The sequence below is a fragment of the Artemia sp. Qi Xiang Cuo genome, chromosome 13 (genome assembly GCF_049724085.1).
Source record: "Artemia sp. Qi Xiang Cuo chromosome 13, ASM4972408v1, whole genome shotgun sequence".
Classification (NCBI taxonomy): domain Eukaryota; kingdom Metazoa; phylum Arthropoda; class Branchiopoda; order Anostraca; family Artemiidae; genus Artemia; species Artemia sp. Qi Xiang Cuo.
In genome coordinates this window covers 72,312,661-72,328,218 of record NC_142806.1, presented here as the reverse complement: position 1 = coordinate 72,328,218, position 15,558 = coordinate 72,312,661, and positions in this window count along the sequence as shown.

Sequence of the window (15,558 nt, the reverse complement as noted above, 5' to 3'; positions counted from 1 at the left end):
TAGTAATAAAATACTTAATTTAAAATCCTTATTATATCAGATTTTGTCCCCTCAAGATTTTCACCAGATTTTACAAATCTCACATAGGTCTTTCAGACAAATATTCCATTCAGAAACAACTCCTTTATTGGAAAAATTCTCGAAACTGGAATTTCATCAGTTTCAACAAACAAGGATTTTCCTTCCTAGATTTTGTCCTGGTCCTCCTTTGGAAAATTTATCCTCTAAGGTATTTACATCCAAGGAACTAAGTATTCTTTCAAAAGGACCAAAATTTGCAATGGCTCAAACACACGTAAATACTTCAGAAATTATTACGGGCGTGGAGTCTGCTTTTTTTAGCTCTCATGGTGAAGTCGAAAATCCAGACCTACTCAGAGGTGAAATTTTAAAGAGTATTTTTTATTATAGGCCATCTTTGTCACTTTCAACTCAATCAAAGGAAGAAATTAAAATCCTCCGAAATTTAAAAAAAGACAAAAACACAGTAATTAAGAAAGAGGACAAGGGAAACACAGTTTTAATTATTAATTTTTCAGATTATGAATTAAAAGTTAACACACTTTTAATGGATAATAATGTTTACAAAGAAATAAATTTTTATCCCACGGACAAATACACACAGAAGTTGAGAAATGAACGAGGAATTTTAAAAGATATTACACTAATTACCCCTCAAATGTACAGAAAATTTTATCCCAAAGGTTGTTCAGCCCCCAAGTTTTATGGTCTGCATAAAATCCATAAGAAAGATATTCCGTTACGTCTAATCGTAACATGTTATAGTTCTCCGGCTATGGGTATATGAAGTTTTCTTAGCCACAATTTTTACGCCTCTTTTAAGCACACTGAAATCCTATATTAACAATTCACTAGATCTTGTTGAGAAGTAAAAAATCAAAGTACAACAGCGAAGACAGTGCTATCTAGTTTTGATGCAGTTTCTATGTACACTTCATGCGATGTTCAGAATTGTGAGCAGGTTTTACAAAAAAAAGTAGAGGAAAATTCAGATTGGTCGGATTACAAAACTTTGGAAATTGATACAATAATGACCCTTGTCCGTCTTTGTAACCAGTACTACTCGTATTTTAAATTCCGAAACAAATTTTTTTTGCAAATAATGGGCTTATCCATGGGCAATATCTTGTCTCCTTATTTGGCAAATTTTTAAATGGATTTCATAGAAGAGTCTTCTGTGAATAGTTTCCACTTAAATTACTCCCGGTGGGTTCGTGTTGTTGTTGATCTCGTTTCTATTTGGGAGCATGGACAAGACTCTCTAAGAGATTTTTTGGCACATTTGAACTCTTATGATTCGAATCTCCAGTTCACAATGGAACTCGAAGATTCAGGTAAGCTGCCTTTCTTAGATGTTCTGATTATAAAAACTAATCCTGGTCTTGAATTTTCTATGTATAGAAAGCCGACTCATAATGACCGATATTTACATGTCTCGTCCCACCACCCTCCTTATGTGAAAAGAAGGGTAATAATCTCTTTCGCAGACAGAGTTTTAACAATTTGGTCCCGTAATCATATAACTTACGAGTTAAATTATCTCAAGGATATTCTTTTCTGCAATGGTTACCCAATCAAACTCATTGAAATTAAAATAGATAGACGATTAAAAAAGATAAAAGAACAAAATAGGGAGCTTGTCCCCCTTGATTCAGTTACACCGGCAATTGAGAAAAAAACTTTCATCGTTTTACCATACATCCCGAAACTTGGCGATAAACTTAGAAAAATTTTAAATAAACATAATCTCTCTGTTTCTTTCAGAACCGAACAAAAGGTTGAACATTTTTTTAACTCAGGGAAGGATAAAACAGACCCTTTACTGGGTAGTGGTGTCCACAGAATTCCGTGTTCTTGTGGAAAATTTTACATTGGTAGAACCCATAAACAACCAGGTGAACGTTTGCATGAGCACAAAATTTCAATAGACAAGTCCCTGAGATAAAAAAATAACAATGACAACTTTGATTCGGCATTGGCTTCGCCTATTTTCGTAAACCCGACCCATCTAATTCTGTTTGACGAGGCAACCTTAATATCAACTGTTAATGGCGTACCACAAACTTTTAAGGAGGTAATTGAGATAAAAAAATATATGAGCCAAAATTTATCAATAAATAGAGATACTGGAGATATTTCATTAAGCCCAATTTACGACAGTTTAATCTTGAAGGACTCAATCAATATTTTCACCCGAAAAAACTTAAAAGAACCTATTTGCATATCTAATGAAAACCGAAATTGTAGACCAGCCAAAATTAATGCAAGACGAAAGATCCTTACACAATCATCTTGGTAAATTTCATTTTCATTGTTTCCGGCCTGGTTTTTTTTTCCGTGTCTTTTCTTTCTTTTTTACATGATACTGTAAAAGGTTTTTGTATTGTTTTTTTTTCTCTTTTTTTTTTTTTTTTTTTTTTTTTTTTTTTTTTGTTTAGCACTGAGGACGACTTGGCGGAGGTCCTTGTCGAAATATCTGCTTATATTTTGTCATCTTCATGGTTCGCTGGCTGACAAAATCCTCGTTTTTTCACCCTTTTTGATTTTATTTTTCATTTTGTTATTTTCTCTCTTCTCTGAGTTTCGTTTGTCAAGACATTAAGTTCCCCAATCTATCCAAATAATTCCTTGATATTGCAGATGTTTCGACCAAAGACTATGGGTAACTTATAAGAATGGGAAGTGAAAATAGCATCGACAAAAAACTATCAACGCCATCTAATTTTTGAAATCCTTGGTATTTGTAAGCTTTGTTATCCTTTACCTGACAGGAAGTGAAATCAGAAATTTATAATTGCCTTGATTTTCCCAAACACACAAATGAGTTTCTTATTCATATTACTACACTGAAAGGAAGTCTTTTGGCACCAAACATTAGATGGTGTTAGTAGATTTACGTCGTCACTATTGCAGTTCCCATTCTTATAAATTATCATTGCTCTTTTGTTTTGACAATCGATACAAAAACTAAAAAATTTCTCACATTTGGCAATTTCGATCAAGGCAAGTTGTTGAGAGAAGAAGATGAATTCTCGAGTTCATGTGTCTTAGCTACGAAGGTCAGCCATTTCTTATACATACAGTATTTTCTATTAGAAAATGTATGGAAATTCTTTGAAAGAGGGGTTGGGAATTGCTGCCAGGAGGGATATTAAACAGAAGATTTTAGTTGGAAAAAAGTCTCAAGGAGAATTTTACTTGGGAAAACCCCAAGGGTGTAGCTTCATTATTTATATTGGGAGGGGGGGGGAGCAAGAAGGTCTTTCCTGTAGGGCTTCGCTGTAGTCGTGGTTGCGACTACGACTACGACTTGGCAAAATATCTCCTTATACACGGGTTTCAGTGTCTCAGTCCCTGGCAGAATAATAGTTCAATTTGGATCAACTCTTACATCGCTGCGCCTACAGACGTGCTTATTCTGGATTAATAATTTACAGAATAATATATCAGCATCCAAGCTGTTCCGATCCTGGGACCACATTTAAATACACACTTCCACTTGATTAGGAGAGGGGATAGCAAGGGGTTAAAATGTAAAGACAGCCCTTTTCTTCCTTAAGTTTTCAATTGGATATTTTGTCTCAACTGATAACGAAGAAAAGTTACTATTTAGCAGAGATATTATTCGGTTAAATTCAAAAACAATACAGATGACATATAAACAAGGCACATGCATCAAACAAACACAAATTAAGTGGTGGATTGGGCTGTTACTAAGGCTTAGAGCAACGAGCTGATGCAGACGAGTAGTGTACTGTAAACAAGCTTTGCAAATTACTGTACTGTATAGCTAAACAGCTGTGAGACTAAACCTAACATTTTAACTACGCACTATTTTAAAGAGCTTTTTCAAAAAGATCTCTGTGATGGGGTATACATTTATGGAAAGGAGGAGGAGGAGGTACGGGATATTTCTTAAGTCTAAAATTCCTTTCTCCATGTGAAGCTCGGTCTCCTAGTGCTGCATTTTAAAACTGATAACAATTGATAGAGAGTATGGGTTGGTACCCCTCAGATGTGAGCAAAAATTTCTAAATTGTGAGAAAAACATGCATATACGTATTGCTTAGATTCATTTTATCCTGCTTGCCACAGACATTTCGTATAGCATACTGATACAGATATAGAAATCACACAAGTAGCCGTGGTGTTACGTAAAATGCGACCAATAACTGTAATATTCCTGAGTACATTTACGTCAATTCAGTTTTTGGAACCGGTTTAAAAAATATTTAGAAATGCGAAAAAAGCAAGAAGTTAGCACGATATTGTATATAGAGGCATTTCTACCTTTATTCACTAGTATGTGAATCCAAAACGCAATGAATAGGACGTTATCAGCGCTTGTTAGCCGTTTCAATTACAAATAAGAGAATTCGGAGCTATATTCGAGTTTTGATTTAAATATTGAAAGTAAAAAATTGAAACAATTAAATTATTCCTGGACCTACCGCCCCCCCCCCCCTTTCTAACATGTAAGACCAAACTACAACCGATTTGACCTATCTAGCTACATTACGAACATTATTATAAGAAGCACTAAGCAATACTTTCTTTTTCGATGATTTCTTTCTCATGTTTTCAATGAAAAAGATTCTTGTTTTCAATGATTTGAAAACAATGATTTTGTTTATAAGTGATTCCATTTCTGTCCTGTTTGTCGATATAGAGGGTGTATTCATTTCTATTTTTGAAACTTTTAAAACAAGAAAATCCTGTCTTGAACAGACAGATTTTAGGAAGTAAAAGGCCCTAAACTATCAGGAGAAAACATTTGAGCTGAGCAAACGAGACGAAACAGGGAGTACAGTACAATTTCCGCAATTTTACCATTAACCAGATTCACCTATTTACTGGATGATAAGGTTTCGAAAGTGGTATATTTGTATAAATAATAATGTGGAACATATTAGAAAGTGTAATGGACCCCTGTTTTTCTTGTTTTTTCCAAAAATTCGTTGTAACGAACTGTAAACAAGGAGCGACCCGGCTCAATAGTAACCGAAACTCTAAGAAACGGAATTTTGATACCAGTATATAAATCAAAAGAATTGAATTTTAATGCTGATTTCAAATATATAAGTTTCATCAAGTTTACTTATACTCAGCAAAAACTACGAGCCTGAAAAAATTTGCCTTATTTTCGAAAAAAACTGGAAACGCCCCCTAAAAGTGATAAGCTCATAATGAAAATCAAACCATCAGATTCAGCGTAACAGATAATTCTACTGTAGATGTTTCAAGCTCTATCTGCAAAAATGTGGAATTTTGTATTTTTTGCCAAAAGAATGATCATGGATGCGTGTTTATTTGTTTTGTTTGTTTTTTTTTTCCAGGGGTGATCATATCGATACAGTAGTCCTAAAATATTGTGAAAAGGTTCATTCGAACGAAAATTAGAGGTTCTAGTGCCCTTTTTAAGTTACCAAAAAACTGCAGGGCGAATTGGCCCCCTCCCACGCTCATGGTAAAAAACTTAATAAATATATCTTTGAGGATGACTGAATCCACCACAGTTTCCGGGGGAAGGGCTTGTTACGGAAATAGGAATTTTGGATACAACGGAAGGATTTGGTAAAAGCGATTGACAAAGTTTTTGATTTTGTCGGACTTGGATAGACCCGCAAAATTTGATAACAAAATAACCAACATGAAAGGACCGACGTGATAGACAAATACAAATAGAAGCACATATGCACATTTACAGCCAAATAGACTTAACAATATACGGTAAGAAATAATTAGTCTATATTAGAGCTTCGTTCTCTGCATCTTTACCAAACTAATATAGCTGATTATGCCATGTATCATGTCTTCAATGAACACACATCCTACAAGTTTGGCTTTAGTGTATCTGCATGTTAAGTTGATTTGATTTCTTGGATGATTTTGTGTATATTGTCTCATACCTTCTTAGCTTACTCATAGCAGAAGCATGAATTATTGTCGAAAAAAAAAGAGAAACACCCCCTAAAAGTGATAAACTCTTAATGAAAATCAAACCATCAGATTCAGCGTAACAAATAATCCTACTGTAGATGTTTCAAGCTCTATCTGCAAAAATGTGGAATTTTGTATTTTTTGCCAAAAGAATGATCACGGATGCGTGTTTATTTGTTTTGTTTGTTCTTTGGGTTTTTTTTCCAGGGGTGATCATATCGATACAGTAGTCCTAAAATATTGTGAAAAGGTTCATTCGAACGAAAATTAGATGTTCTAGTGCCCTTTTTAAGTTACCAAAAAACTGCAGGGCGAATTGGCCCCCTCCCACGCTCACAGTCAAAAATCTAATAAATATATATTTGAGGATGACTGAATCCACCACAGTTTCCGGGGGAAGGGCTTGTTACGGAAATAGGAATTTTGGATACAACGGTTGGATTTGGTAAAAGCGATTGACAAAGTTTTTGATTTTGTCGGACTTGGATAGACCCACAAAATTTGATAACAAAATAACCAACATGAAAGGACCGACGTGATAGACAAATACAAATAGAAGCACATATGCACATTTACAGCCAAATAGACTTAACAATATACGGTAAGAAATAATTAGTCTATATTAGAGCTTCGTTCTCTGCATCTTTACCAAACTAATATAGCTGATTATGCCATGTATCATGTCTTCAATGAACACACATCCTACAAGTTTGGCTTTAGTGTATCTGCATGTTAAGTTGATTTGATTTCTTGGATGATTTTGTGTATATTGTCTCATACCTTCTTAGCTTACTCATAGCAGAAGCATGAATTATTGTCGAAAAAAAAGAGAAACACCCCTAAAAGTCATAAACTCTTAATGAAAATCAAACCATCAGATTCAGCGTAACAAATAATCCTACTGTAGGTGTTTCAAGCTCTATCTGCAAAAATGTGGAATTTTGTATTTTTTGCCAAAAGAATGATCACGGATGCGTGTTTATTTGTTTTGTTTGTTCTTTGTTTTTTTTTTCCAGGGGTGATCATATCGATACAGTATTCCTAAAATAATGTGAAAAGGTTCATTCGAACGAAAATTAGAGGTTCTAGTGCCCTTTTTAAGTTACCAAAAAACTGCAGGGCGAATTGGCCCCCTCCCACGCTCACAGTCAAAAATCTAATAAATATATATTTGAGGATGACTGAATCCACCACAGTTTCCGGGGGAAGGGCTTGTTACGGAAATAGGAATTTTGGATACAACGGTTGGATTTGGTAAAAGCGATTGACAAAGTTTTTGATTTTGTCGGACTTGGATAGACCCACAAAATTTGATAACAAAATAACCAACATGAAAGGACCGACGTGATAGACAAATACAAATAGAAGCACATATGCACATTTACAGCCAAATAGACTTAACAATATACGGTAAGAGATAATTAGTCTATATTAGAGCTTCGTTCTCTGCATCTTTACCAAACTAATATAGATGATTATGCCATGTATCATGTCTTCAATGAACGCACATCCCACAAGTTTGGCTATAGTGTATCTGCATGTTAAGTTGATTTGATTTCTTGGATGATTTTGTGTATATTGTATCATACCTTCTTAGCTTACTCATAGCAGAAGCATGAATTATTGTCGAAAAAAAAAGAGAAACACCCCCTAAAAGTGATAAACTCTTAATGAAAATCAAACCATCAGATTCAGCGTAACAAATAATCCTACTGTAGATGTTTCAAGCTCTATCTGCAAAAATGTGGAATTTTGTATTTTTTGCCAAAAGAATGATCACGGATGCGTGTTTATTTGTTTTGTTTGTTCTTTGGTTTTTGTTTCCAGGGGTGATCATATCGATACAGTAGTCCTAAAATATTGTGAAAAGGTTCATTCGAACGAAAATTAGAGGTTCTAGTGCCCTTTTTAAGTTACCAAAAAACTGCAGGGCGAATTGGCCCCCTCCCACGCTCACAGTCAAAAATCTAATAAATATATATTTGAGGATGACTGAATCCACCACAGTTTCCGGGGGAAGGGCTTGTTATGGAAATAGGAATTTTGGATACAACGGTTGGATTTGGTAAAAAGCGATTGACAAAGTTTTCGATTTTGTCGGACTTGGATAGACCCGCAAAATTTGATAAAAAAAAAAATGGAAGGACCGACGTGATAGACGAATACAAATAGAAGCACATATGCAAATTTACAGCCAAATAGACTGAACAATATACGGTAAGATATAATTAGTCTATATTAGAGCTTTGTTCTCTGCATCTTTACGAAACTAATATAGCTGATTATGCCATGTATCATGTCTTCAATGAACACACAGCCTACAAGTTTGGCTATAGTATATCTGGATGTTAAGTTGAGTTGGTCTCTTGGATGATTTTGTGTATATTGTATCATACCTTCTTAGCTTAGTCATAGCAGAAGCATGAATTCAAAATAAAACTTTGAACTAATGATTAATTGGTTTTATCTCAACTTAAAAGATGTTATTATATCATGAAACAGCCAAGTTATTTTAGCTTAGCCTTAAAATATCTTATATATTTAATTTTATATTTTTTTTATGGGGGGGGGAGGGGAGTTGAGACGGCTTTTGAAAATCCTAGGTGGGCAGCCGCCTTTGCTCCATGGTAAATCTCGTCCCTGACCTCTAGCTTAGTATTCCTTTATTCTCTTCTATAGTAAAAACTTTTCTAAGTAAAAAGTTAAGCATAAAAGAACAATTCACCATAAATAGAACAAATACTTATGTTTTTACAGCATATCATAGTTTGTTAATTTATGTTCATCAAGAGTAGGATAAACATATTGCAATGCACTTTCAAAAATATAAGTAACCATACAGAGCATGAAAATTTTGTCTTCTGATAGAAATATAAATAGTTTGTCTCTATATGTTGACTTCTGGCATACCCAGCTAAAGTTTATTTTCCATAAAAAAAAACTAAGTCAACAATGTATAGTATTTTAGCCATTTACTTGATAGACAAGCTATAGAGGAAAAGCTGCCACATAAGAACAAATAAATAAGGCAAAGCAGAGAAAAATAGATGTGCCAACATTTGAGTGAGAGCAGAGAAAATTTGTTCTGTTTTATTTTGAATTCAATTGAAAATTTAGCTGTTTCAGGCAGCTAAGGTACTCTAAAATTTTACCAGATCATGTTCTGCTCTCATCTGAATTCAGGCTTTTCCTTGCTATACCTCCTATACCAAATGGCCAAAAAGGTTGGAGAGGCGGCGTGCCCCCTACCACCCAGGGTTGCCAGCTTTTTAGTCCATGAATGTGTCCCTGAGCATCCAAAAATTGTCATTTTTGGTAAAAATGTGTCATTCTTGGAGTCTCAAAAGCTGAAGGTTCATTTTTTTTGCCACTTGCATTGTTGAACAAAAGACGCATTGCAAACCTCTTTTCAAAGCGGTCATTTAATATCAAATATTATGAAAAAAAAAATCCATGTAAAACATTCATTTAAACTGACTAAGTGTGAAAGCACAAAGGTATAAAAACCTGTAAACAGTAAAATATTTGCAATTCAATATAAAATGACAAATAATCAGCATTAATACGCGCAAATAATTATCATTAGTATTAAACATAAACTAAGTGCTCCTTTAAGCCTGTACAAACTTGAATCTAGCAGTTAAAGATTCAATAGACAGCAATTCTCTGGTCGTTGTTATGATTGGCCTTTCCTTTTCAGGTGAAGACAAATTGTTCTGTAAGAAAGGAGGATGAGTTTTACAAAGTTGGTGACAGTGATACTGATGATGAAAAAGAAAGAAGATCTAGGCCGGTGACAAAACCTGGAAGTTTTTCCAAGACTGTTCAAAAGTAGTGAACAAAAGTACAAAGTGACATGGGAAAAGGAAGCTCAGTTTTTGGAATGGCTTGGTGGAGGGACCGATGGGTGTTGATTTCTAGATAGAAAATATGTTTTTGAGGAGGACACTCCCCCACAACCCTCAGGGCAAGGGTTTCAAGTTGTGCCCTGGGGACAAATAAGGTTTTTATAGAAGGTGTTGTCGTAGAAACTTCAAAACAGGCTCATTCGATTGGAAATTCAAAGAGCTAGTACCCTTTTTAATAATAGAAAGTTCTTGGAGGGACATTAGCCCCCCCCACGCCCATCATTCCCCCAAACACATCCAATCACCATTTAGAGATAGTTGTTTTGTTCAGCGTAGATGTGCAGCATGATTTGTAGAGAGAAAATATGTTTTTGAGGAGGACACTCCCCCACAACCCTCATTGCAAGGGTTTTAAGTTATGCCCTAGGGGCATATAAGGTTTTTATAGAAGGTGTTGTCGTAGAAACTTCAAAACAGATTCATTCGATTGGAAATTCAAAGGGCTAGTGCCCTTTTTAATAATCAAAAGTGATTGGAGGGAAACTACCCCCCCCCCGACACGCCCATCCTTCCCCCAAACACATCCAATCAAAATTTTGAGGTAGCCATTTTGTTCAGCGTAGTTGTTTTCCAGATAGAAAATATGTTTTTGAGGAGGACACTCCCCTACAACCCTCAGGGCAAGGATCTTAAGTTATGCCCTGGGGGTGTATAAGGTTTTTATAGAAGGCGTTGTCGTAGAAACTTCAAAACAGGTTCATTCGATTGGAAATTCAAAGAGCTAGTACCCTTTTCAATAGAAGAAAGTGATTAAAGGGCAACTACCCCCCCCCCCACGCCCAGCATTCCCCCAAACACATCCAATCAAAATTTTGAGATAGCAATTCTGTTTAGCGTAGTTGATTTCCAGATAGAAAATATGTTTTTGAGGACAACACCTTACAACCCTCCCTGGTCTTCCATAACCATCAGGGCAAGGCTTTTAAGTTATGACATGGGGGAATATCAGGTTTTTATAGAAGGCGTTGTTGTAGAAACTTCAAAAGAGGCTCATTCGATTGGAAATTCAAAGGGCTAGTGTCCTTTTTAATAGTCGAAAGTGATTGGAGGGCAACTAGCCCCCCCCCCGCCCTTCATTCCCCCAAACACATCCAATAAAAATTTTGTGATCGCCATTTTGTTCAGCGTAGTTGATTTCCCAAGAGAAAATATGTTTTGAGGAGGAAACTCCCCCACAACTCTCAGGGGAAGGGTTTCAAGTTATGCCCTGGGGGCATATAAGGTTTTTATTGAAAGCGTTGTCGTAGAAACTTCAAAACAGGCTCATTCGATTAGAAATTCAAAGAGCTAGTATCCTTTTTAATAGTAGAAAGATATTGGATGGAAACTAGCCCCCCCACGCCAGTCATTCCCCCAAACACATCCAATCACCATTTTGAGTTAGCCTTTTTATTCAGCGTAGTTTATTTCCAGATAGAAAATGTTTCATTGAGGAGGACACTCCCCCACAACCCTCAGGGCAAGGGTTTTAAGTTATGCCCTGGGGGCATATAAGGCATATATATGTTTTTGAGGAGAACACTCCTCCACAACCATCAGGGCAAGGTTTTTAAGTTATGACATGGGGGCTTTTATAGAAGGCGTTATCGTAGAAACTTCAAAACAGGCTCATTCAATTGGAAATTCAAAGAGCTAGTACCCTTTTTAATAGTAGAAAGCTATTGGAGGGAAACCAGCCCCCCCGCGCCCATCATTCCCCCAAACACATCAAATGACCATTTTGAGTTAGTCATGTTGTTCAGCATAGTTGATTTCCAGATAGAACATTAGTTTTTGAGGAGGAAAATCCCCCACCCCCCACCGGACCAGTGTTGTAAGAGCGGCCCTGGGGGCAATATCAGGTTTTATAGAAAATGGTGTCGGATAAACTTCAAAACGGACTCAGTAGAATGGAAAGTCAAAGGCTACTGCCCTTTTGACTAGTCGAAAGTTATTGGAGGGCAACTAGCCCCCACCCCCCCCAAACCCCCCTTCTCCACGCCCGTCATTCCCCCAAACCCATCCAATCAAAATTTTAAGATTGCCATTTTGTTCAGCGTAGTTGTTTTCCAGATAGAAAATATGTTTTTGAGGAGGACACTCCCCCACAACCCTCAAGGCTAGGGTTTTAAGTTATGCCCTGGGGGCATATAAGGTTTTTATAGAAGGCGTTGTCATAGAAACTGCAAAAAAGGCTCGTTCGATAGGAAGTTCAAAGGGCTAGTGCGCTTTTTAATATTCGAAAGTGATTGGAGGGCAACTATCCCCCCACACCCTTCATTCCCCCAAACACATACAATCAAAATTTTGAGATAGCCATTTTGTTCAGCGTAGTTGATTTCCCGATAGTAAATATGTTTTTGAGGAGGACACTCCCCCACATCCCTCAGGGCAAGGGTTTTAAGTTATGCCCTGGGGGTATATAAGGTTTTTAAAGAAGGTGTTGTCGTAGAAACTTCAATAAAAGCTCATTGGACTTGAAATTCAAAGGGCTAGTGCCCTTTTTAATAGTCGAAAGTGATAGAAGGGCAACTATCCCCCCGCACACCCATCATTCCCCCAAACACATCCAATAAAAGTTTTGAGATAGCTATTTTGTTCAGGGTAGTTAATTTCCAGATAGAAACATATTTTTGGGGAGGACAATCCCCAACAACCCTCAGGGCAAGGATTATAAGTTATACCCTGGGGGCATATAAGGTTTTTATTGAAATCTTTGTCGTAGAAACTTAAAAAAGGCTCATTCGATTGGAAATTCAAAGGGCTAGTACCCTTTTTAATATTCGAAAGTGATTTGAGGGCAACTAACCCCTTCTCACGCCCACCTTTCCCCCAAACACATCCAATCAAAAATTGTTGGTAGCCATTTTATTCAACGTAGTTGAAAGTTTTGGAAATTAGGTCTTTAAGTATGACAACCCCTCCCCACTACAGCCCTCAGGGCAAGGGTTGTAAATTATGCCCTGGGGGCATATAAAGTTTTTATTGAAAGGGTTGTCGTAGAAACATCAAAAGGGCTCATTCAATTGGAAATTGAAAGGGCTAGTGCCTTTTTTAATAGTTGAAAGTGATTTGATAGCTACTAACGGCTCTCTCACGCCCACCATTTTCCCAAACACATCCAATCAAAATTTTGAGATATTCATTTTGTTCAACGTAATTGAAATTTCTGGAAATTAGGTCTTTTAGGATGATAATCCCCTCAGAGTCCTCAGTGAAAGGGTTGTGAGTTATGCCCTGGGGGCATATAAGATTTTGAATAAGGTTCGAAATCGAAAGGCCTAGTGCCCTTTTTAATAGTCGAAAGTGATTGGAAGACTTGACATTTTTATATAGTAAAGATCGATGTGGGTGCATTATATTATTTTGTTGTTGTTGTTGTTGTTTAGACCAGGGCACTTTGTATCGAAGGAGCTGTCATAGGGACTTCGAAAAGAGCTCATTTGATTGAAAATAGAAAGGGCTGATGCCGTTTTTAATAGTCGAAAGTGATTGGAGGGAAACTAATCCCCCTCCCACGCCAACCGTTCCATTTGTCTTTATGTTTAAAAACTAAATGGTGCCTTAAGATTAAATCTAGCCCTAGCCCCCCCACCCCCACGCCCATCATTCCCCCAAACACATCCAATCAAAATTTTGAGATAGCCATTTTGTTCAGCGTATTTGATTTCTAGATAGAAAATATATTTTTGAGGAGGAAAATCCCCCCCAACCCTCGTGGCAATGGTTGTAAGTTATGTCCTAGGGGCATTTATGGTTTTTATAGAAAGAGTTGTCGTAAAAACTTCAAAAAAGGCTCATTCGATTGGAAATTCAAAGGGCTAGCGCCCTTTTTAATAGCCGAAAGTGATTGGAGGGCACCTAGCCCCCCCCCCCCTACGACCATCATATCCCCAAAGACATCTAATCAAAATTTTGAGATAGTCATTTTGTTCAGCGTAGTTGATTTCCAGATAGAAAATATGTTTTTGAGGAGAACACTCCCCCAGAGCCCTCAGGACAAGGGTTTTAAGCTATACCTTGGGGGCATATAAGGTTTTTTATAGAAGGCGTTGTCATAGAAACTTCAAAACAGGCTCATTCGATTGGAAATTCAAAGGGCTAGTGCCCTTTTTAATAATCGAAAGTGTTTGGAGGGCATCTAGTCCCCCCACGCCCATCATTCTCCCCAACCCATACAATAAAAATTTTGAAATAGCCATTTTGTTCAGCGTAGTTGATTTCCAGATAGAAAATATATTTTTGAGGAGGACACTCCCCCACAATCCTCACGGCAAGGGTTTTAAGTTATGCCCTGGGGGCATATAAGGTTTATATAGAAGTACTTGTCGTAGGAACTTCAAAAGGGGTTCATTCGATTAGAAATTCAAAGGGCTGGTGCCCTTTTTAATAGCGAAGCGAATGAAGGGCAACTAGTCCCCTCCCCACGCCCATCATTCCCCCAAACACATCCAATCATAATTTTGAGATATCCCTTTTATTCAACGTTGTTGAAAGTTTCGGAAATTAGGTCTTTAAGGATGACAACCCCACAGCCCTCCGGGTAAGAGTTCTAAGCTATGTCCTGGGGGCATATAAAGTGTTTATTGAAAGCGTTGTCGTAGAAACTTCAAAAGGATCCATTCAATTGGAAATTGAAAGGGCTAGTGCCTTTTTTAATAGTTGAAAGTGATTGGGTAGCGACTAACACCCCTCTCATGCCCACCATTTTCCCAAACACATCAAATTAAAATTTGGAGATATCCATTTTGTTCAACGTAGTTGATAGTTCTGGAAATTTTGTTTTTTAGGATTATAAGCCCCTTAAAGCCTCAGTGCAAGGGTTGTAAGCTATACCCTGGGGCATATAAAGTTTTATTGAAAGTGTTGTCGTAGAAACTTCAAAAGGGCTGATTCAGTTGGAAATTGAAAGGGCTAGTGCCTTTTTTAATTGTTGAAAGTGACTGGAGAGCGACTAACGCCCCTCTCACGCCCACCTTTTTCCCAAACACATTCAATCACAATTTTGAGATATCCACTTTGTTCAACGCAGTTGAAAGTTCTTGAAATAAGGTCTTTTAGGATGATAACCCCCTCAGAGCCCTCAGTGCAAGGGTTGTAAGTCAAGGCCTTGGGGCATATAAAGTTTATATAGAAAGTTGTTATAGAAATTTTAAAAAGGACTCATTTGATTGGAAATTGAAATTGCCCTTTTTAATAGTCGAAAGTGATTAGAGTAATTAACCCCCCTCTTACGCCCATCATTTCCCCAAAAAAATTCAATCAAAGTTCTTGAAATTATGTATTTAAGGATGAAAAACCCCCCACAGCCCCAAGGGCAAAGGTTGTAAGTTCTGCGCTGGGGCCATATAAGGTTTTTATAGATAGAGTTGTCGTAAAACTTCAAAAGGGGCTCATTCAATTGGAAATTGAGAGGGCTAGTGCCCTTTGTAATAGTCGGAACTGATTGGAGGGTAACTAACCCCCCTCTATCGCCCACGCTTCCTCCAAACACATCCAATCAAAATTTTCAGATAGCCATTTTGTTCAACGTAGTAGAAATTTCTGTAAACTTGGTTTTTTTTATTTACACCCCCCCCCCCCCCGCAGCACTCAGGGCAAGGGTTGTAAGTTATGCCCTTGGGGAAATAAGATTTTTATTGAAAGTTTTGTCTTAGAAACTTCGAAAGGGCTCATTTGATTGGAAATTGAAAGGGATAGGGCCATTTTT